Source organism: Bos indicus x Bos taurus, chromosome 19 (genome assembly GCF_003369695.1).
Source record: "Bos indicus x Bos taurus breed Angus x Brahman F1 hybrid chromosome 19, Bos_hybrid_MaternalHap_v2.0, whole genome shotgun sequence".
In the NCBI taxonomy this organism is placed as follows: domain Eukaryota; kingdom Metazoa; phylum Chordata; class Mammalia; order Artiodactyla; family Bovidae; genus Bos; species Bos indicus x Bos taurus.
In genome coordinates this window covers 31,232,414-31,252,308 of record NC_040094.1, presented here as the reverse complement: position 1 = coordinate 31,252,308, position 19,895 = coordinate 31,232,414, and the positions used below count along the sequence as shown (strand labels likewise).

Here is a 19,895-nt window from a genome sequence, read left to right as displayed (position 1 = left end):
CATATTAACACATGGCTGTTGTCCACGCCCACTGTGGGCATGGCTTCTTAGCTGCAATAGAGAAGTGCTACAGAGGCAGGTTTCTTGTGGTCCTCCTCTCCTCTGTCTTCACTTTTCTATCCTTGGAATGCGACAGCTGAAACTTTCCAGCCCTGGAGCAGCCATGAGGGAAAGAACCAATTGCTTGGCTTGTGAGGTCAACAGACTCCTTTTGCTTTAAGCCAAGTTTTCCGTATTTCAGCTTAACACAATCCCAGCTGAAAAGGAGTGTTACTGAAAGTCTGGCAGGAGTTAGGGGGATCAGTGATGACAGGTTGTAGAATGGCATACTGAAAGAGGGAGTGACCTTGGGGCTGTAAAAGCCATGTGCATTCATTCATTCATTCTTCTCAGTCATTTAAAGGTGCCCTAGTACCTCTCTGCAGACCTGGGAGTGCGGAGAAGCATAGCCCCCAGGCTCTTGTGGTTGGGAAGGATGGGACAGGAAGCTAAGTCCTGTCTCTTTGCAAAATCCCCTGCACAAGATCTCTGGCAGGCTCCTCACTGCATGCAGACCCCTCTAATTGTCACATCCACTTAAAACATAATCTGCCTACTTGTTACCTTCACCCCCGGCACAGTTGTGCTTCCCAGTTCTTTCCAGATTATTCCTGTGAAATACGGCTAAGAGTAAAGGGAACAGATACAATACATGGGGGGTGGGGGGGTGGTGCTCCAGAGGGAGGTGATCTATATACACATATGGCTGATTCATGTTGTTGTACAGCAGAAACTAACACAACAATGTAAAGCATTTTAAATCCTCCAGTTTAAGAAAATCCTATGATAAACCATTATGAAAAGAATATTTTTTAAAAAGGGGAGTTTGGGGGGAGAATGGATACATGTATAAGTATGACGGAGTGCTTTTGCCATTCACTTGAAACTGTTACATTGTTTGTTAATCGGCTATAGCAGTGTAGTCACTCAGTCGTGTCCCACTCTTTGAGATCCCATGGACTGTAGCCCACCAAGCTCTCTATCCATGGAAGTCTGTAGGCAAGAATACTGGACTGGATTGCCATTTCCTTCTCCAAGGGATCTTCCCAACCCAGGGACTGAACCTGGGTCTCCTGCATTGCAGGTAGATTCTTTATTGTCTGAATCAAAAGGATGCCCTAATCTGCTAACCCCAGCACAAAATAAAAAGTTTAAATATATTAAAAAAAAATTGCACTGCAGACAAGATAAAGAAATAAATCCAAACAAAATCAGCAAAACCAAATCACTTTTGCTGTACCACAGAAATTAATGACATTGTAAATCAACTATATTTCAATAAAAATAAATAAGAAAAAATATATACAAGGGTGGGGCTGGTGGATCATCCAGAATACAGAGCAATGAAGTGAGTTTATTCAAGTCTAAATTTCCGCCGAAATCATGCTTTATCTTAAAAATTCAAAAACATGTCGGAGAGAGTAAACAGAATTTTAATATAGAATATTAATGTTAATAGAGTGTTAATATAGAAATCACATGTATATTCCTTACCATGGAACCAATTTGGTCCTTAAGGAACATATATCACATTTATCAGGTGGCTTCCTTAACCTCTACGCCTGAGGAAATAAAGCCATTTCATTCTCCACGGTAATAGTCATCGTTGTTATTTATTTAACACCTACGACATGCCAACCACTTCACTCTCATACTTTGTAATTCTCACACAGCCCTATGCGGTATTATTTTCTCCATGTTAAAAATAAAAAGGAACGTTCAGAGATTTTAACTGATTTTTTTCCCCAAGGCTTCAAAGCTGGTAAAGTGGAAATGACATTTAAACTCAGTTTCCTGGATTCCAAAACTCATCTTTTCTACTACATCTTTCAGTTAATAAGCAACAGCCTCACATATTCAGAGACAAGATTTTCTTATCTTCTCCAAGTATCCCTTAGAGGGAAAAGGTAACTAAAAGAAGATCACGTTCTCGTTTCAAAAAGGAATTATAAAATGCTAGGCACTCATTAGATGAAACAGAGGGGAAAGGCAGAGTTCTTGCTTTGTTTGTTTTGTTTTGTTTTTCGAGTCACTGTACCCTAGGAAGTCTGGGGACCATTTAAACACACACATTAGAATCCTGTTTCCCAGGTGGCTCAGTGGTAAAAACCTGCCTGTCAATGTAGGAGACACAAGGGTTGTAGGTTCGATCAGGAAGGGTCAGGAAGATCCCCTGGAGGAGGGCATGGCAACCCACTCCAGTATTCTGGTCTGGAGAATTCCATGGATGGAGGAGCCTGGCAGGCTACAGTCCATGGAGTAGCAAAGAGTTGGACATGACTGAGCACACACATATGCGTGCACACGCACACACACACACACACATATTGGAATCCTAGGTGCATGTGTGTGGTGAGTAAATCTCTAGGTACCCACAAGAAAATCCAAAGTGGGGGAAAATCCAAAGAGACCCTTTTCTGCAGGATGGAGAGGTTCTCCCTGTTGGGCCCGGGAGTTCCGTGATAGCCTTAGTGAATTAGAAGTGATTTTTTTTTTTAATTTCGTTGGAGTACAGTTGCTTTATGATGCTGTATTACTTTCTGCTGTGCAGCAAAGTGAATCAGCTATGTATACATATACACATAGCCCCTCCTCCTTTTTTGGTATTTCTTCCCATTTAAGTCACCAAAGAGCATAGATTAGAGTTCCCTGTGCTATACAGAGATGTGGATGGACCTAAAGCCTGTCATACAGGGTGAGGTAAGTCAGGAAGAGAAAAACAAATAGCATATATTAATGCACATATGTGAAACCTAGAAAAATGATGAACCTATTTGCAAAGCAGAAATAGAGATGGAGATGTAGAAGTGATTTTGGCAAAACAAAAACCAATATGAGAGGTTTCAAAGTCAATCTAAGAAATTTCTGAAATACATGAAAGACAGAAAATTAGTGAGGGAGCAAATAGGAGAGGCCAAGGAGACCAAATTTAGCCTCTGTTTTCGCCTGTATGAAGGGATACATTAGACCAATGGTTCTCAGACCTTGCTCAAAGCAGGAGAACCACTCGGAGGAGGTGTTAAAACCCAGCCTGTTGGGTGCCACCACCAGAGTCTCTGATTCAGTAGCTCTGGGGCCGGGGCTGATAATTTGCTTTTTTTAAAATTTATTTATTGTAATTTATATTGGAGCACAGTTGATTAAGAATGCTGTGTTAGTTTCAGGTGTATAGCAGTGATTCAGTTATACATATTCATGTAAGTTGTTTATAGGTGGTATGGATGCTGTAGGTCCAAAGACCAGACTCTGACAACCACTCCCTCCTAAACTATTCCTGGAGCCAATCAATCAGTGTGGAATAGAGGATGCCTGGGGCATCCTGGACCTAAGGGATGGGCCAGGGAAGATGCTAAAGTCAGCATCTGCCCGCTGAATGTCCACCTTATCACTCAGCCAGGTTATCAGAGGGCAGTTTACTGGGTTGACCCACTTTCATAAAAATGACCAGGGAAGGAGAGTTAGATAGACCTTGCTAACTTAACTGAGTTCAAATACTAGCTCTGCAGTGCAATCGTCAGGCAAAGATGGGCAAAGGCACTTATTCTCTTTAACTTTCCTTTTCTGCATCAGCACCAGGGAAGTTGTAGAACCTACCTTGTAGAATTGTTATGGGAACAAAAGGAGACAGAGGTGAAGGACCTGCTGGCAAAACATGATGTTCAAGGATTAATACTGCTTCAGGGCATTGGATCAACGCATCCAACTTCTGCAGGTTGTCGACTGGGGACATTAACACTGCACAGAGGAGGTTTGAGCCAACCTGAGTTACTCTTCCTTGCTGGAGCTGGGCCCTATGGATTGCACCTTCAGAGCATCAAGGCTGATTTAAAGAGGGGTCTAAGAATCCGGGCTGGTTCTTAGACTCCCGGGAAATTGAAAGGCATCTCGGTCTTAACCCCCAGCTTGTGTCTGCTGCCAATGGGAGGGTTGGTGGAGAGCTGAACTCCTCCACCAATGCAAATAATTCTGGAAGCCTTGTAAATTTTTACCACTCTGTTTCCAGTGACATAGAAACATTTCGTTTTTGGTGCCTCTGAACTCAGAGAAAGGAAAATGACCCAATATCTGTGTATCAGAAACAACATATTAGGTCACACCAGTAGTCTACCCAGGTAAACTGTGGTTGTGTCCCCAAGGGAGCCTTGAATTGCTGATTCTTCATGATGTTACCCATGTGGGGCTTCCCTGGTTGCTCAGACTGTAAAGAATCTGCCTGCAATGCAGAAGACCTGGATTCAACCCCCTGGAGAAAGGGATGGCTACTCACTCTAGTATTCTTGCTTAGGAAATCCCATGGACAGAAGAGCCTGGTGGGCTACAGTCCATGGATTGCAAAGAGTTAGACACGACTATCACAATGGATGAGGTGATATTCCCCAAACGACTAACTTTATCAAACAGACACGACATGTCAGTTACTTACAAAGACAGCACTGGACAATAGACCCATGAACCTGGAACTGTGGATCCCGTGAACATGATGACCTTCAATTTCATCTTTTTAAAACGTATTAAGGTAAAAATAAATTGTATTGGTTTATAAAGTTCATGTGTACAACATGGATGGAATACTTGCTTTTTAAAAAATGTTTTATTTTATATTGGAGTATAACCAATTAACAATATTGTGACAGTTTCAGGTGGACAGCAAAGAGACTCAGCCCTTTGGCTATACATAGATATACATGTATCCATTCTCTCTTAAACTCCCCTCCTATCCGGGCTGCCACATAACACTGAGCAGAGTTCCCTGTGCTACACAGTACGTCCTTGTTGGTTATCCATTTTAAATATAGCAGTGTGTACATGTCCATCCTAATCTTGCATTGAACCCATGTTCAATTCTTCCTTCCTTTCTTTCTTCCTCCCCCCCCTCTTCTTTCTTTCCTTCTTTTTTTAGAGAGGGTAATTATAACTAGTATTCTCCATAGAACTGTATTGGAAAGGCAAGTTACTTAGTACCTGACCTAATTAGGCACATAACTTTTAGAAGCTGTACTGGCTTCCTCGAAAAGAAAAGCTAGAAGTTATTTTAGACACTGAAGTTATAATGACACAATGATACATGGGTCTAATGAGTAATTTTATCAAATTAATTATTTCTGAAAGGATAAATTTTTATGCTCAGAAAAAAAATATCACTCCCGCTTTTTAATGTTTTCATCTTTGTAACTAATTTGAAAGATTGCAGTGAGCCCATTCCATTTGCTCTGTGAGTCTTGCAATGGCCCCCGTCAAAAGCGATAACATTCGAAATTGACCGAAGCCCCGGTCTTTACAGTTTCTCAGCATGTCCTGTCACCCTGGGTGATTAAAGTCGGTTGGTTAAATTAGCTTTCAGAAATTTTCACCGTTTTAATATCACAGCTTCAATAAGGCAGCTGTGAATGAGGAAGACAGCTGAGCTCTTCCAAGTCAGAACCATCTGAATTAATCATCAGCCTCCAACCACATCCCACCTGCCTTGATCAATGGGGAAATAATGGTTTGTACAGTGGGGAGGTATTTTTCTGGGGTTAGTAATGAATGGATGGCTTCAGTTCCCCAGCAGTTAATGCCTAGCCCCTTAGAATTTGATGGAAGCTTCACGCCTGGTACAGAACTCCATTTCTAGGTAACACCCGCTGAGATCTGCTCTAAGGACTTGATACTTGAGTGACGGATTCTTTGCATCCATCTACTTGGGTGAGGTCATCAATTAAGAAGCATATCTTAACATTATATATCTTAATTCTTTATGACAGTGGCTCTCCAACTTGAAAGTGCATCGGAATCACCCAAGCATTTTTTAGAGCACACACTGTTGATCCTCACACCCATCGTTTCCCATTCAGTGGGGCAGAGGCCAAGAATTTGCGTTCCTTTGTCTGTGTGTGTGATATGGACCATTTTAAAAGTCTTTATTGAGTGTGTTACAATATCACTTCTGTTTTATGTTTTGGGTTTTTGGGCCGTGAAGCATATAGAATCTTAGCTCCTTGACTAGGGATTGAACTCTTGCCCCCTGCATGGGAAGGTGAAGTCTTAACCACTGGACCCATAAGGAAGTCCCAAGGACTTGCATTTCTAACAAATTCCCAGGTGAAGCTGAGGCTGCTGGTATGGGGGCCACACTTTGAGAATCATTGTTCTAGAGACATTGATGCTTTAGTTGATGTTTTAATTTTTAAATATTAAGTCCCATGGGGCGGAAAGAGGACTGAGAATACAGACGCTATTGTGATGTTCTTACCTTGCTGGATTTTTTTTCTTTGGCAGAAGAAGAGTCTGCTGTAGAGAACCTGGTGAAAATCATCAGCTCCCTGTTTCTCCCACTGACCTCAGAGGTAGGAAGAGGCAGTGTGTCTACCTGGTCTGGGCACAGCAGGTCCCATTTGTTTATAGATGTTAGGGAGAGCCCATCTTGAAAGAAATGACCATGCAGAAATATCAATGCCAAATCTTGGCTTTTTCAAATGTGAGGTCACCAGTGAAATGGTACACATAAACGGTGAGAAACCCAGGAATGAGGGCAGATACATTTCACAGAAAGGTCCTTGAATGTGTGCAAAGGACCCAGCACTCTCATTTTCCTCCTGGAGGAAGGGGACTGGAGGGGACTGGAGGGGACCCTAGGTTCCTGCTTGGCCCCCTAAAAGTCAAGTGAGGCAAAGAGTGGTATCATTCACAGGAGAAATTCAGACTCAGAAACTGTCAGTCAAACTCCTGATCCTATTACCCCAGTCTTACATCCAAAAACAGATAAAATTCTAGGGGAGCAATTGTACTGTTCTCATTCTGAGTAAATTGGAGTTTATAGATAAGTTGTCCACAGAAGGTTCCTAAGTCTCTTATTTCCCTAGAGATGGTTGTGTGTATGTGTGTGTGTGTATTTAAAGAGAGAGAAAAAATAAACTTTATATTCCTAAAACTTGAGGATTGATAATTAGGGTTTCCCAGGTGACTCAGTGGTAAAGAATCTGCCTGTAATGCAGGAAACCTGGGTTTGATCCCTGGGTCGGGAAGATCCCCTGGAGAACGGAATGACAACCCACTCCAGTATTCTTGCCTGGAGAATCCCATCGACAGAGGAGCCTGGCAGGCTACCATCCATGGGGTTGCAAAGAGTCGGACACGGCTGAGCAGCTAACACTTTCACTCTAATAAGATGGAGACCCCTGATGGTCCATTCTGCTTTCAGGGGGCAAGTGAGATATCTTACTAACACATGAACAATGTGGGAATATTAGCAGTCATACTGAGAAATTTGATTCAAGTTGTATCTTAGAAAAACTTGGGACTTGCCTGGTGGTCCAGTGGTTAAGAGTCCACCTGCCAAAGCAGGGGACATGGGTTCGGTCTCTGGTCCAGGAAGATCCCACATGCTTCAGGGCAGCTAAGCTCATGTGCCACAGCTATTTAGCCCATGCACCCTGGAGCCTGTGCTCAACAACAGGAGAAGCCACCCCGATGAGAAGCCAGGACACTGCAACAAAGGGTAGCCCGTGCTCACTACGACTAGAGAAAGCCCACATGCAGCAAATAAATAAAAATATTTAACTAAATAAAAGAAAAAAAAATCTGCTATCCCCATGAATAACACAGGCCTGATGCTAGACAACCTGGTCCCAGTAGAGACTCTTCCACTTACCAATACTAGCTAGATAATCTTGGCCAAGTTTCCTAATGTCTCCGTGTGTCACCTATAGAGCTGAGGCACTAACAGTACTTCTCTCCTCCCATCACTGTTATGTTAAATAAATGAATTAATACATGTAAACCACTTAGGGGAGTGCCAGGCACATAGGAAATGCTCTATAAGCTCTAGCTGTTATTATTTATGTCCAAATACCGAACCATCCTTCTCCTTTTGTTCTATGTTAATTCCTCATGCTAATGCCATTTAGATTGGCTAACACCCAAAATTTAGACTTCTGCCGTAATTATCTACATATGGCAGTGGGATCATTCCAGAGCCACCCTAATGACTTTGATTAGAACCAATCACCTGTGCCTATTCACACAAAAGAATGATTGGCAGGGTTTTGGAAGGATTGGGCAGTCCAATTAGACTCTCGTTGGGTATGAACCAGTTCGAGCGAATATGCCAGTCTTGCTGAAACAGATCCATTTCTGTACATTTTATACAATCCAATAGAGAAACCAGAAAAAAAAAAGAAATAGAGAAACCATTGATTCTTTCAATAAAAATGGTTGGAGCTTCTGCTGTGTTCTGAGCAGCGTGCAAGATGATGCAGATTGAGAGGTGAGCAAGCCACCCCCGCTCTCAAGGAGCTCATCGTCCAGTGGGCGAAACTGATTAGAAAATCAAGTAATGCCCAAGAGACTAAGGCTGATAATAGACACTCATGGGCTGCTGGAAGAGTGCAGAAGAATTGCCTAGAACTGCAGTGCTGATCCTGATCTGGGTGAACTGAAAGCCAAGAGGGTCCCCATCATGCCAGCAAGGTGGGAAGGGCATTCTGAGCCATGAGGGGTACAAAAGCCCAGAGGTACAAAAGAAGATGGAAGAAGGTGGAAGAGGTAGGGAAAGTGTCAATCACTCAGTCATGTTCAAATCTTTGTGGACTATAGCCTGCCAGGCTGGAATTCTCCAGGCAACAATACTGGAGAAGCTAACAAGACACTAATTCTTTAGACCTCTTAAGGATGGAGGGGGGGAGGATAGAAAAAGACAGGATGTCAAAGATGAAGGGACAGCAATTGATCATCATATGCATGTGGGCCTCCCAAATGGTGCTAGTGGTAAAGAACCCGCCTGCCAATGCAGGAGACATGAGATGAGGGTTCAATCCCTGCGTTGGGAAGATTCCCTGGAGTAGGAAATGGCAACCCACCCCAGTATTCTTGCCTGGAGAATCTCATGGACAGAGGAGCCTGGCGGGCTACAGTCCATGGAGTTGCAGAGAGTTGGATACGACTGAAGCAACTGAGCATGCACATATACATGTGGTGGGTCTCTGTACCACGTGCCTCTGTCGTTGTGTAAGTGGGCAACACAGATTGCTCTTGGAGAAGGAAAGAAGCCAAGGAATCATTAACCAACAATTGGGAATTACTTTTCTGTGCACAGGGAATATACTGAACGTACTGGCTTTGGTAAGGTCGCTGTTGGTTATCTTAGAAACAGATACGTTTCCTCGAGCTCTTCTGTGATGATATGTATTGTCTAGCCGGCTGGAAAGAAAATGTAGTGCCCAGCTGGTGGGAAATGGATTCTGGAGAGTGGTTGGGATGGGGAATAAGGAGCAGAATCACAGACCCACTCTGGCAGGAAACAGCTCCCAGACCAGCCCTTCTCAGCAGGGCTCATGCAGTTATAACCTGGGAAGGTGTAGACATGACTCAGATACTATGACTCAGGGGATTGGTCGGGGGTTCAGCCTGGACAATGGGTGTGCATGCTAAGTTGCTTGAGTCATGTCCAACTCTTTGCAACCCTATAGACTGTAGCCCACATGGTTCTTCTGTCCATGGGATTTCCCAGGCAAGAATGCTGGAGTGGGTTGCCACGCCCTCCTTTAGGGGATCTTCCCAACCCAGGGATCGAACCTGTGTCTCTTATGGCTCCTGCATCAGCATACGGGTTCTTTACCACTAGAGCCACCTGGGATCCCCAGAGGATTCTAAGATGTGCCCAAAGTTGAGAAGCTTAACTCTCTACCTTTGTCACCTAAAGCTTGTTCCCAGACCAGCATTAACCCCAGGAGCTTGTCAGAAATGTTGTATCACAAGCCCCGCCCCAGACCTATTGGGTCAGAATCTGCATTTTAACAACATCTCCAGGTGAATCAGATGCACATGGGAGTTTGTGTTGCACTGACCACAGCAGGGCATCAGAATCACCTGAGAAGCTTCTCAGAGTTACAGATTTGCACTTCTGACAATGATGAGTCAAGAGGTTTCGGGTGTAGCCTTCCATCTGCAACTCTTTTTTTAAGCTTTGGTGAGTCTGATAAGCAAGTGGAGATGAGGACCACTGCCCTACTCTGCAGAGAGAGTTGAACGAGGGTCCAGCATGGAAGGATCTGGGGAAGACTGCTCTTATGCAGAAAGTGGGGAGCAGGCGAGGTGAAAGCTCCCCATTCTCACATAAAAGGAGCCCACCTTGGGAGGAAGAGCAGCCCGTAATTCAGAGATTTTGTACGAGGGCTGTCCAGCCCCTTGTAGTCGCAGAAGGAAGAGATGGGGATAATGAACAGGCCCAGAGGTTTACATCCTTGTTGTGCTATTAAACGATTCAACTTCAGTGTGACTCTCCAGAAAGAAAGTCTAGGGACAGAGAGCTTACATCTGCTGTGCTTATCTGCACGTGTCTACACGTGTGTGCATATGTGTGTGTAGTGCCTCCCTGGTGCCCGTCCTTGGCATCTTTAGTTCTTTTAAGAAAGTCTCTCCACCGAGGAGTCCTTGTGAGTGCCCCGCTGCACTGTCAGAAGGGAGAGGACAAACAGGTGACGGGCCAGAGAGAAATAAAAATGTGACTTAACCACAGGCATTTTCTCTCCTCTTCCTCTGTTGGGATGGAGTGGGAAACACTTTAGTGTCTGGGCCACCAGGGTATTGGGACTCTGCTCCACCCTCATTCTGATCTTCAGTGCAGATGAGGGCCCTGATGTCATGCCCTGCCCAGTGAGATTCTTGCCAATAGATGTTCCAGTACCTGGCACTGGGTCAAATGCATAGAATGAATGAATGAATGAATGGGTGGATGAATGAATGAACGAACAAATGAATGAATGAATGGGTGAATAGATGAATGAATGAATTGTTAGCTAAGTAGATCAATGTATAAAAAGTCTGTTATTCCTATTGCAACTATTCTGTTCATTCAGAAGAACAAAGGAGAGCGTCTCAGAATCACCTCTGCCAGGAGTTTTCACTGAGTCAGGCTCTGATCTCCCTGGAAGCTTCTAATATTTTTCTTTTCCTTTTGACAGAACACCTCGCTTCTTTGGCTGAAGTGTATAATTTCCTACCTAGGACTTGAGTGGTGCCTCAGTCCTCATCAGCAAGAACAAGACAAGAGGTGTGAGGGTTTCCTGAGCCCAGGGTGTGGCCTTGGGGCGGCAAGGCCTGCCCCCTTCGCCCCCACCCCAAGATTTCCCAGGGTTGGTGCCCCTGAGTGGCCCCAGTGGGACCTCCCTGGGACTGACTGACAAGAGGCCTCTGGGAATACCTCCAGCCCTCCTTTTCCTCTGCCTCCAGTCACCCAGGGAGGGGAGCGGATTGAGAACATATTTAGAAGATGTGTTCATTGTTGCTTTAAAAAATCTCCTCTGTAATTAGGTACTCTGGGGGTAGTCAACCACGAAAAGCCACAACCAGTGCTGTCAAGTCCCATAAAACAAAAGAGAAACCAATTAATCAAAATGAAGAAGAGGCTGGCTGAGTCTCAGCACCTGTCCGAGCCACTCACGCCTCCAGCCACCCAAATGGCAGCCTCGACTCTCAGGCAAGCCCCCCTCCACTTGGGCTTTCCCAGAGCCTGTGTTGTGTTGACTCAAGGGCACTAGGTCCTTGACTACTCTCCCAAAAATCCAACTCATCAATTTTGGGGCCAGCGGCTTTGTTGTATTCCCCCAGTAAAACTTCCAGAATGGGCCCTTGAACCTGTCTGTGGCAAACAAAGTAAAACAATCAGGTTCTTAGTCCTTTTTGCATCATAGTGGCTCCTAGGACATATCTGAATCCACAGGAAGAGACTGAGGTACAAAGACTTGCTTGGCCTCCATCCGGTGACCTGATAGCTTTTGAACTTTCTCCAGTCAAAGGTGAGTCTTAGGAGTGATGGCTAACAAATTGAGTGATTCCAGGGAGTGTGGGTTTCGGTGAGAATGCTTCATGAAGCCTCAGCTGTATTAGCATAACCGCCAAGAAGCATGGTCTCTCGTGGCCACTGAGCAATCCCAAGCCACAAGGGATGAATTCTCTCTCAGCCCTGCCTCTTCATGGAAGGAGATGCTTCTGGGTACCAAGGACCAAAGACAGGAGGAGGCTGTGAGGCAGTCAATCCAGGCAGAGTACCACAGTGCTCTCCACCGAGTGCAATCACCAAGTATTGTCTGACCCTGACCCAATGGAAGGACCTGCACCTCCCTGCATCTTCCAAACAACACCCCTTCTCATTGCCTTATGGGAGGGAGTCAGTCTCAACTGCCTAGCCTACAGCTTCCACTGAGCAGCGACACACCCCAGACGAGTCAGTATCTGATTGCCTCTCCCAGTGCAGGAAGGACACCTCTCTCTGCTCTCTTGAAGTCTAGCATGCCCCCGGGGCTAACTCTGGCCAGTGATGTGAGTGGAGGTCCCATGCATCACATCGAAGTGAGAGTATTTACAGGCTGCTGTGCTGTTTCTCCCGCTCCTATTCCCCTCCCATGTCAGCTGAGGAGATCCGCATTTTAACTGCATACAGTGACTCCGGGGACTTCCCTGGTGGTCCAGTGGTTAACACTCCATGATTCCACTGCAGGGGGCATGGGTTCGATCTCTGGTCAGGGAACTCAGATCCTGCCTGCCTTGAGATGCAGCCAAAAACAAATAAAAGCTCTTTTAAAAAATTATTTTAAATAGAAGTGACTCAGAGTAAAGTAAGGGTATGTCTCCCCCCAACAGTGAATCTGGTGGGCTCAGAACACCTCTCTTAAGTGGGATAAAGAGGTCTGGGGCAAAGGGAACAGCACTTCTGAGGACTGAGAGTCAAGGACAGTGTACGTTTACTAGCACTTGGAATCGATGCGTATCGATTAGGTAAGAAACCTCCTGCTTACAGAGTGAACTTCTAGAGGAACAGAGATCCTCTACTTAAGCCAGCCTTCCCCAGCCTTTTTGAGACCATGAAACCAGGGACCGGTTTCATGGGAGACAATTTTTCCACGAACCTAGAGGGGGTGGAGGGATGGTTTGGGGATGATTCAAGTGCATTACATTTATTATGCACTTTATGTCTACTATTATTACATCAGCTCCACCTCAGATCATGAGGCATTAGATCCCAGAGGTTGGAGACCTCTGCTTTAAACAGTCTTTGAGACCTCTGACTCTCTCTGGGAAATGGTGGACTAAGAAAGCTGGATCATTCTCAAGACATATTCCTCCACACCCACTTCCGATATGGCCAAGAGAGATCATGGGAAATGGGGAAACTTCTGGAGGGTGGAACCAGCGAGCCAGAGCAAACACTGAATGAGCAAGTGCCCGCCCCCCCGCCCCCGCCCCGTCCTCCTCATCTGCCTCTCTGGGGTGACAACAGAATTCTACTGTCAATGACATAATATTTAGTTCTCTATCAGTTAGAACTCATGATCACCAGCTAGGTTTTCCTCAGTCAGTGGCAAAAGCAGAAAGTCACTCTTGCATCACATACAACATAAGGCCATGTGCTACGGTTAATCAACTAAGACTTTATCACATGTGTGTAGCTTTATGCATTTGCCAGGATATTCCACAAACCCTCTCCATCACTCTGTTGTATAATACAGTCAAAAGCATCATAATCAGAGAGCCCTGGCCTTCATTCTAGCTCTGTTATTTCTAGCTGTGTGTTCAACATAACCAGAACCTGCCCAGATTTTAAATTACATTTAACGAAAGAAGATGAAATGGTTGGATGGCATCACTGACTCGATGGACATGAGTTTGAGTAAGCTCCGGGAGTTCGTGATGGATAGGGAAGCCTGGCATCCTGCAGTCCATGGAGTCGCAAAGAGTTGGACAGGAGTGAGTGCCTGAACTGAACCAAAGAAGAAAAAGTAACAAATCTCAGCAAATTATCTTTCTAGTCCCCTCTACAAGCCTTGTGGTGAACAAGGTCAGCCTGGAAATAAAGTATATGAAAGAGAGCAGAGAAGGAGATAGCAGCAAGCCTAGGAATGATCTAAAACTCCTGTCAAAATGAGAAAGTTCACCCTAAGAATGCAAACACAGGAAAAATGTTCTGGTAGGTCAGAGTACTGACTACATGCAATTCAAAGCGACAGTCTTCTGAAATATTGCATCTGGGTGAGAAGAAGGCAAAAGTTAAGGAAGAATCTTTGGAGATTGGCTGATAAAAAGAACAACCACAGCAAGGCGGGAATGGGGCCCTATAAGACAAAAGAACACAAAAATGTCTAAGGACATTCATCTCCTTCCTAATAATAATATCTGGTAGATAAATTGCATTTTCTATACTAGTAGAAAAGATACCATTTCAATAGGAATCTGATCACTTCCACCAGTCATAAAATAGATAAGAGACTTCCCTGGTGGTCCAATGGTTAAGAATTCACCTTGAAATGCAGAGGACTCCAGTTCTATCCCTGGTCAGCGAACTAAGATCCCACATGCCTTGGAGCAGTAGAGCCTGCCTACCGCAACTAAGATCCAGTGCAGCCAAACAGATAAAGAAAACAGACAGAAGGAATAGGAATAAACACACAGGAATCTACCGTTAAAAAACATAAGATGAGACTTCAAACACCTCTGCTAATAACAATTTTCTTCCAATCCCGCACAAAAATAAACATGAAGCAAAAGAAAAGTGAACACGACACTCTGAACTGAGTTAGATTTAAAAACGCGTTTGTGGTTATTTAAAAAAAAAAACAACACCTTGAAACAGAACTTCAAAACATTAAAAACAAGTGGCAAAAGGGAGACAGAAATTTAGAGAGAATTCACTGAACACAGGAAAGATGTGAGAGAAAAAGACAAAATGAAGACTAAAGTACAAGATGCCTAGGAAAGAAGAGAGCCAAAACAAAACGTATTAAAGACATGGATGAAAAAGGCACGAGGCAAACGAGAGAATAAAAAGGAACTAGTGAAAGCAAAACAAGTCACATAAAACGTGGCGGCACGGGAAGACAGGAAGGGAAAAACAGCGTCCCTATATTTAGAGCCCATTCAAGAGAAAAACAAAACCGTGGAAGATAACTAATACACAAAAATGTAATTCAGCCAAACTTGCTTTAAATTAAAAGAAGGTTGGATGGTACCTATCAAGACAGTCCACCAGGTACCTGGAAGATGTACTCAGCATGATCATCTCTGATGTCCTTGAAGAACTCACAGACTTCAAAAATAAAAATTATCAAGGCTTTCAAGCAAAGAGATAACTTACAAAATCAGAAGAATAAACTGTCAGGCTTCAAAAGAAATAAGATTTCTCAAAAAAAAAAAAAAAAATACCATACAGAGCAAGGCGACGCTGGAACAGCATTTCCAAAAATCTCAAGAAAATAAAGGGCATCTTGCAGAAAAGTTTACAGGTAGGCAGAGGCACGTGCAAAGAAGCAAACTGATTCTCCCCAAGATCACATTCACCTGCAACAACATCTCAGGGCTCCCCACCCCCAGGTTAGTGCTGTTTCAATCCATTCGTTCATTCATTCACTTGTATATTGGCAAAAATCCACTAATCTTGAAGACAGAAGAGGAGAAAGGAGGAAGGGAAGGGGGTGGCTGGTGATCATCAGCTAGAATTTCGAACTCAGTCTGTGTCTATCCTGTGCCTGGGAAACTCAGGACTCTGCCTCCCCCCAGCCTTTCTAGTTTCCTTTCCTGCCGTGCCGTTACAGATGTGCTATGACCCCATCACTCTCCTGCCTCCCACTACAGGTGTGGTATGGCCCATCACTTTCCTGCACGCCCATGGAGGTGAGCTATGGCCCCTGAACCCCTCTGTGGTATCATCACCCACCATCACACTGGCGTTTCTACATCCATGCCTTTGTTCCAGAAGCACCCACCCACACACAAAGTGTCTTCCCTGTCCCAGTCTTGGCTCACGTTCTTCCAGCCCTGCAAGGACCATCTCCACTCCTGTCTCCAACAGGTGGCCGTTTAGGACTCCTTCATTCAGAGGCAATGGTTTCCTCTTTTAAACCCCTTCTGCTTTTCTCAGGATCAGGATTCTTGGCACCTCTCAATTGTTTGCTTGGCAGGAATCACTGCCTGGTTTCCGGAAGGCAGGCACCATTGTACTTATCTTTGCTCAACTAATACTTAAGTTTCATTGAAGTGGATAAATCCCTATGACTCAGACTTCTGAGCAGGTCACTGGAGTCTTAGGAGGTCCTTTTGCCTCACCCTCAAAGCTTAGGTGTGGGCATGCGTGCTCAGTTGCTCATTGGTATCCAACTCTTTGCCATAGACTGTGGCCCTCTAAGCTCCTCTGTCCTTAGGATTCTCCAGGCAAGAATAGTGGAGTGGATTGCCATTTCCTCCTCCAGGGGATCTTCCTGACCTAGGGATTGAACGCCAGTCTCCTGCATTGCAGGCAGATTCTTTACCACTGAGCCACTTGGGAAAGCCCTAATTAGCAGTCCTCAAGTTTTAGGAATATGCAGTTGCCATGAAGTCCTGATAGCTGTTGATTGAGAAGCATCCTCTCCTGGTGACAGACTCCAGCTGGCAGAGATAGCATTGCCACCGCCTTTCCAGGACTGGACGGCCCAACAGCTTAGCTGTCAGGGTTCCTAAGACTTGGCAATGAGCAGCAGAGAGGGAGGAAAGCCATTGCCAAGGGCTGGCTCCTGGGAAGGGGAGATTCCTAACTTGGATGACCGGTCAGTGCCAAGATCAGTGCCAGGAAGAGACTGTACTGGCCTGGGGTCATCTTGAGCTATGGGTCACGGCAAGAGAAACCTTGGACCTGGCACCAGCAGGAGACAGAAAAATAAGAACAGAGCTCAGAGCTGCAAGACCTCTGGCTGGGCCAGCTGGCCTCTGCGAACAAAGAACTTGATCTTCTTTCTCTCTCAAGGTCACTCATTCGTATCCTACTCTTTGCAACCCCATGGACTGTAGCCCGCCAGTTCCTCTGTCCATGGAATTTTCCAGGCAAGAACACTGGAGTAGGTAGCTATTCCCTTCCCCAGGGGATCTTCCCAATCCAGGGACTGAACCTGAGTCTCCTGCACTGCAGGCAGATTCTTTACTGTCTGAGCCACGGGAGAAGCCCCCTTGACCTTCTGTCTTCTCCCAATGAGGCTGAAAGAGACTATTAAAGAGTCAGGGTGCTAAAGGCATCCTGTATGCCTCCTCCTCCTCCTGTTTGAGCAGAAAAGGAGTCAGGCTGGCAGAAGCCCAGGAGTGAGGGGTGTTTCCTTGACCCCAGTGTACCAGTGAGACTTCTCTCTTGCCCCACTGGTGGGGACTAAGACCTCACTCTACCTGGGTTACTTCTCCCTGGAAAACACCCTACAGGTAAGAGATGAAACTTCCCAAGGCAAGATTTACAGTGCATCCTTCTCCTTGGTTCTGTAACATCCCCCCTCTCCTTACATCAGCCCAGCAGACTGTCCCAGTGGACTGGCCATGTATCCGACGTGGGCTGACTGTGGTGCCCACAAACAAGCATTAAACACAGACACGTGCAGTCCAGGACTCAGCCAACGGCCTGATGGATGGGAATCTTTCTCTGTGTCACCTTTACCAAGTTAGTGTGAATTGGTGATACTTTCAACCTAAGAACTGCTCTTGTGAAAGTGTTAGTTGCTCAGTCATGTCCAGCCCTCTGCGACCCCATGGACTGTAGCCCACCAGGCTTCTCTGTCCATGGGATTTTCCAGGCAAGAATACTGGAGTGGGTTGCCATTACCTTCTCCAGGGAATCTTCCCAACCCAGGGATTGAACCCAGATCTCCTGCACTGCAGATGGATTCTTTACTATCTGAACTACCAGGGTAGCCCAGAACAGCCCTGAAAAGGATGGAAAACTTGTGGACTGATGTCTTGATGCCTTGAGTGAGTCTCTCAGTGGTAAACTGGGTAGTCCCACCTCAGAGGTGGAATTGTGGGCAACTCAGGAAGTGGGCCCAGGGCACCATGCTTCTCAGATAGACTTGCAAGGCTTTAACTGCTGCTAAAACTAGTCTCAGTGGAGAGGGAGTCCTGGGCCACACTGAGGAGGGACATAGAGCCATTACTTCTTCCTGGAGAGTCAGGGGTGTGCTTGTCAGTAAGACTAACATGGAAAAGACGGTCCTGTGGAAAAGCTGCCTTTAGGCAAAATGGCTAAGTTTGCAAGTGGAAGTGGTCCATTGAGCAGCTCTCAGAGGGACCACCCTGGGTTTTGCATTGTCTTATTTTCTTTTCTTCTGTCTGAACAGCAGTTACATTGAGAAAGGGATTCACTGGGTGAGTGCCAAATTCAACATTCATGCAGATCCATCCTTGCTTCTGATGCAATCAATTCTGACCAATTAGCCACCAGGTGAGGTTGGCTCAATTCTAACAAAACACGGCAGCACACTGATGCTATGCGTTTATTTCCCTGAGTGTGAGGCTTAGAGGTGGTCTGTGTGTGCTGACTCCGAGCGAGCAAAGTACCACTGAGTAAAGCTGAGCACACCGAGGCCTGGTTCTCAGTGTTCAGTGGTTAATCAGATGTCAGCAGGCAGAGGAAACCAAGAGAGTGGATCAGAACCATCAGTAGGCAGCTTAGAGCTTTGTTGCCCTCAGCCCAGAATTCCAGAGGTTCTCTGGCCTCCTCCCACTCCATCCTGGATCCCCCAGCCTACGGAAAGGCACAGGATAGAACACTGCCAGGTGGTGCTGGCTTCTCAGAGGCCGGTCTCCGGCAAGCCAGGCCCACCTTCATCTGCTTTCACTATAGCTCCCAGTTAATTGTTGCCATGGCGACCGGACGCCTTCTGAGCTCTTGGAGTCCAGCCCTTAAACACCTTGGTGTAGTCAAGCCCACTTGCTCCCCTGGCTCCCCAGAGTGTGGAAATATCTAAGCTGGATTTCTGGAGCCAAATGGCACAGGGGTCTCCTTGCCACAGTCCACAGGGTGTTCAGATCCTGGTGCGGGGGTGGTGGTCTCTGGTTCAGCAGAGGCCGATGCACCTGTTCTGTCATTTCCAGAAGAGCAGATCTAACTTCAAACCTTGCGTTACAGACGACCATGGCAGCAGCTGGGAGGGGTGAGCATGGGCCCATGAGTGCCTGGGGTTCAGGCCAGCAGCGGGGCTCAGACCAGGGCTGGGAGCAGACAACACAGCAGAACAGTGCTGGCGGTGGAGGACCACAAAGCCCACCCGGAACCAGAGAGCCGAAGCAGGACTCCTGCAACTGACCCGCCGCTCCATTCAGTCACCCACTCCCACTGTTACCCCTCAGACCTCATCATCACAGGAAGCTCATGCCTCCTGTGTCCACCCATCACGCTGATCAAAAGGCCCTAGGCCTCTGCCCTGATGTTTTGGCCCCGGTAGACCTTTTTCCCAGACTCCTCACTGGCTGACACATGTGCCTTTGTGAGTGCTAGAATCCATATCTGGCCTTGTTCTCTTCTTGGGGAGCAGGTGCCACTGGCCCAGCCTCTAGAATTCCCCCAAGCCCCCTGCCCCCAGCTGCCGTTGTTCCTCTTCCTCTTTGGATTTGGGGGTTGAGCAGCTGGGGTGCCACCTCTGCCACTGCCCTCCTTGCTGAGCCCCCCAAAACTGGTATCAGGATGGTCACTTCTCCAGTTCTGATCTCAGCACCAGCTCCAACACCCCCCACCCCCATAGCATTTACACACCTCGCCTTATTCTCTGCCTGAGACCCGATGGAGAGTGTGCTCTGCGGCAGGAATGGGCACTCCCAGCCTAGTTCCAGGGAATGCCATCTACACAGAATGAAGCGATCCATCCAGGGTCTTTCTGTGGGTCTGGGATGCACCCCACAGGGCTCTGGCCTTGTCTCCATCTTGTTGAGGGGGATCCCAAGGCCTCTGAGGCTGTGTGGGTACCAGCAGCATTCTCATCCCACTTCTCTGAACTCGAGAGATGGGTGTGGAAGATGCTCTGAAACCAGACAGGCTGCGCCTGCTCACACATCCTCATGAAGGGTGACCAACTGACCTCATCCGCCCTGGACAGAGG

The 19,895-nt window shown here is 46.2% G+C and overlaps 1 protein-coding gene across 4 annotated transcripts in view; it reads right to left on the bottom strand.

Moving 5' to 3' along the window:
- The window catches only part of SHISA6 (shisa family member 6), a 260,549-nt gene that overhangs the window by 105,788 nt on the left and 134,866 nt on the right, over positions 1 to 19,895 (bottom strand). The window lies entirely within an intron of this gene.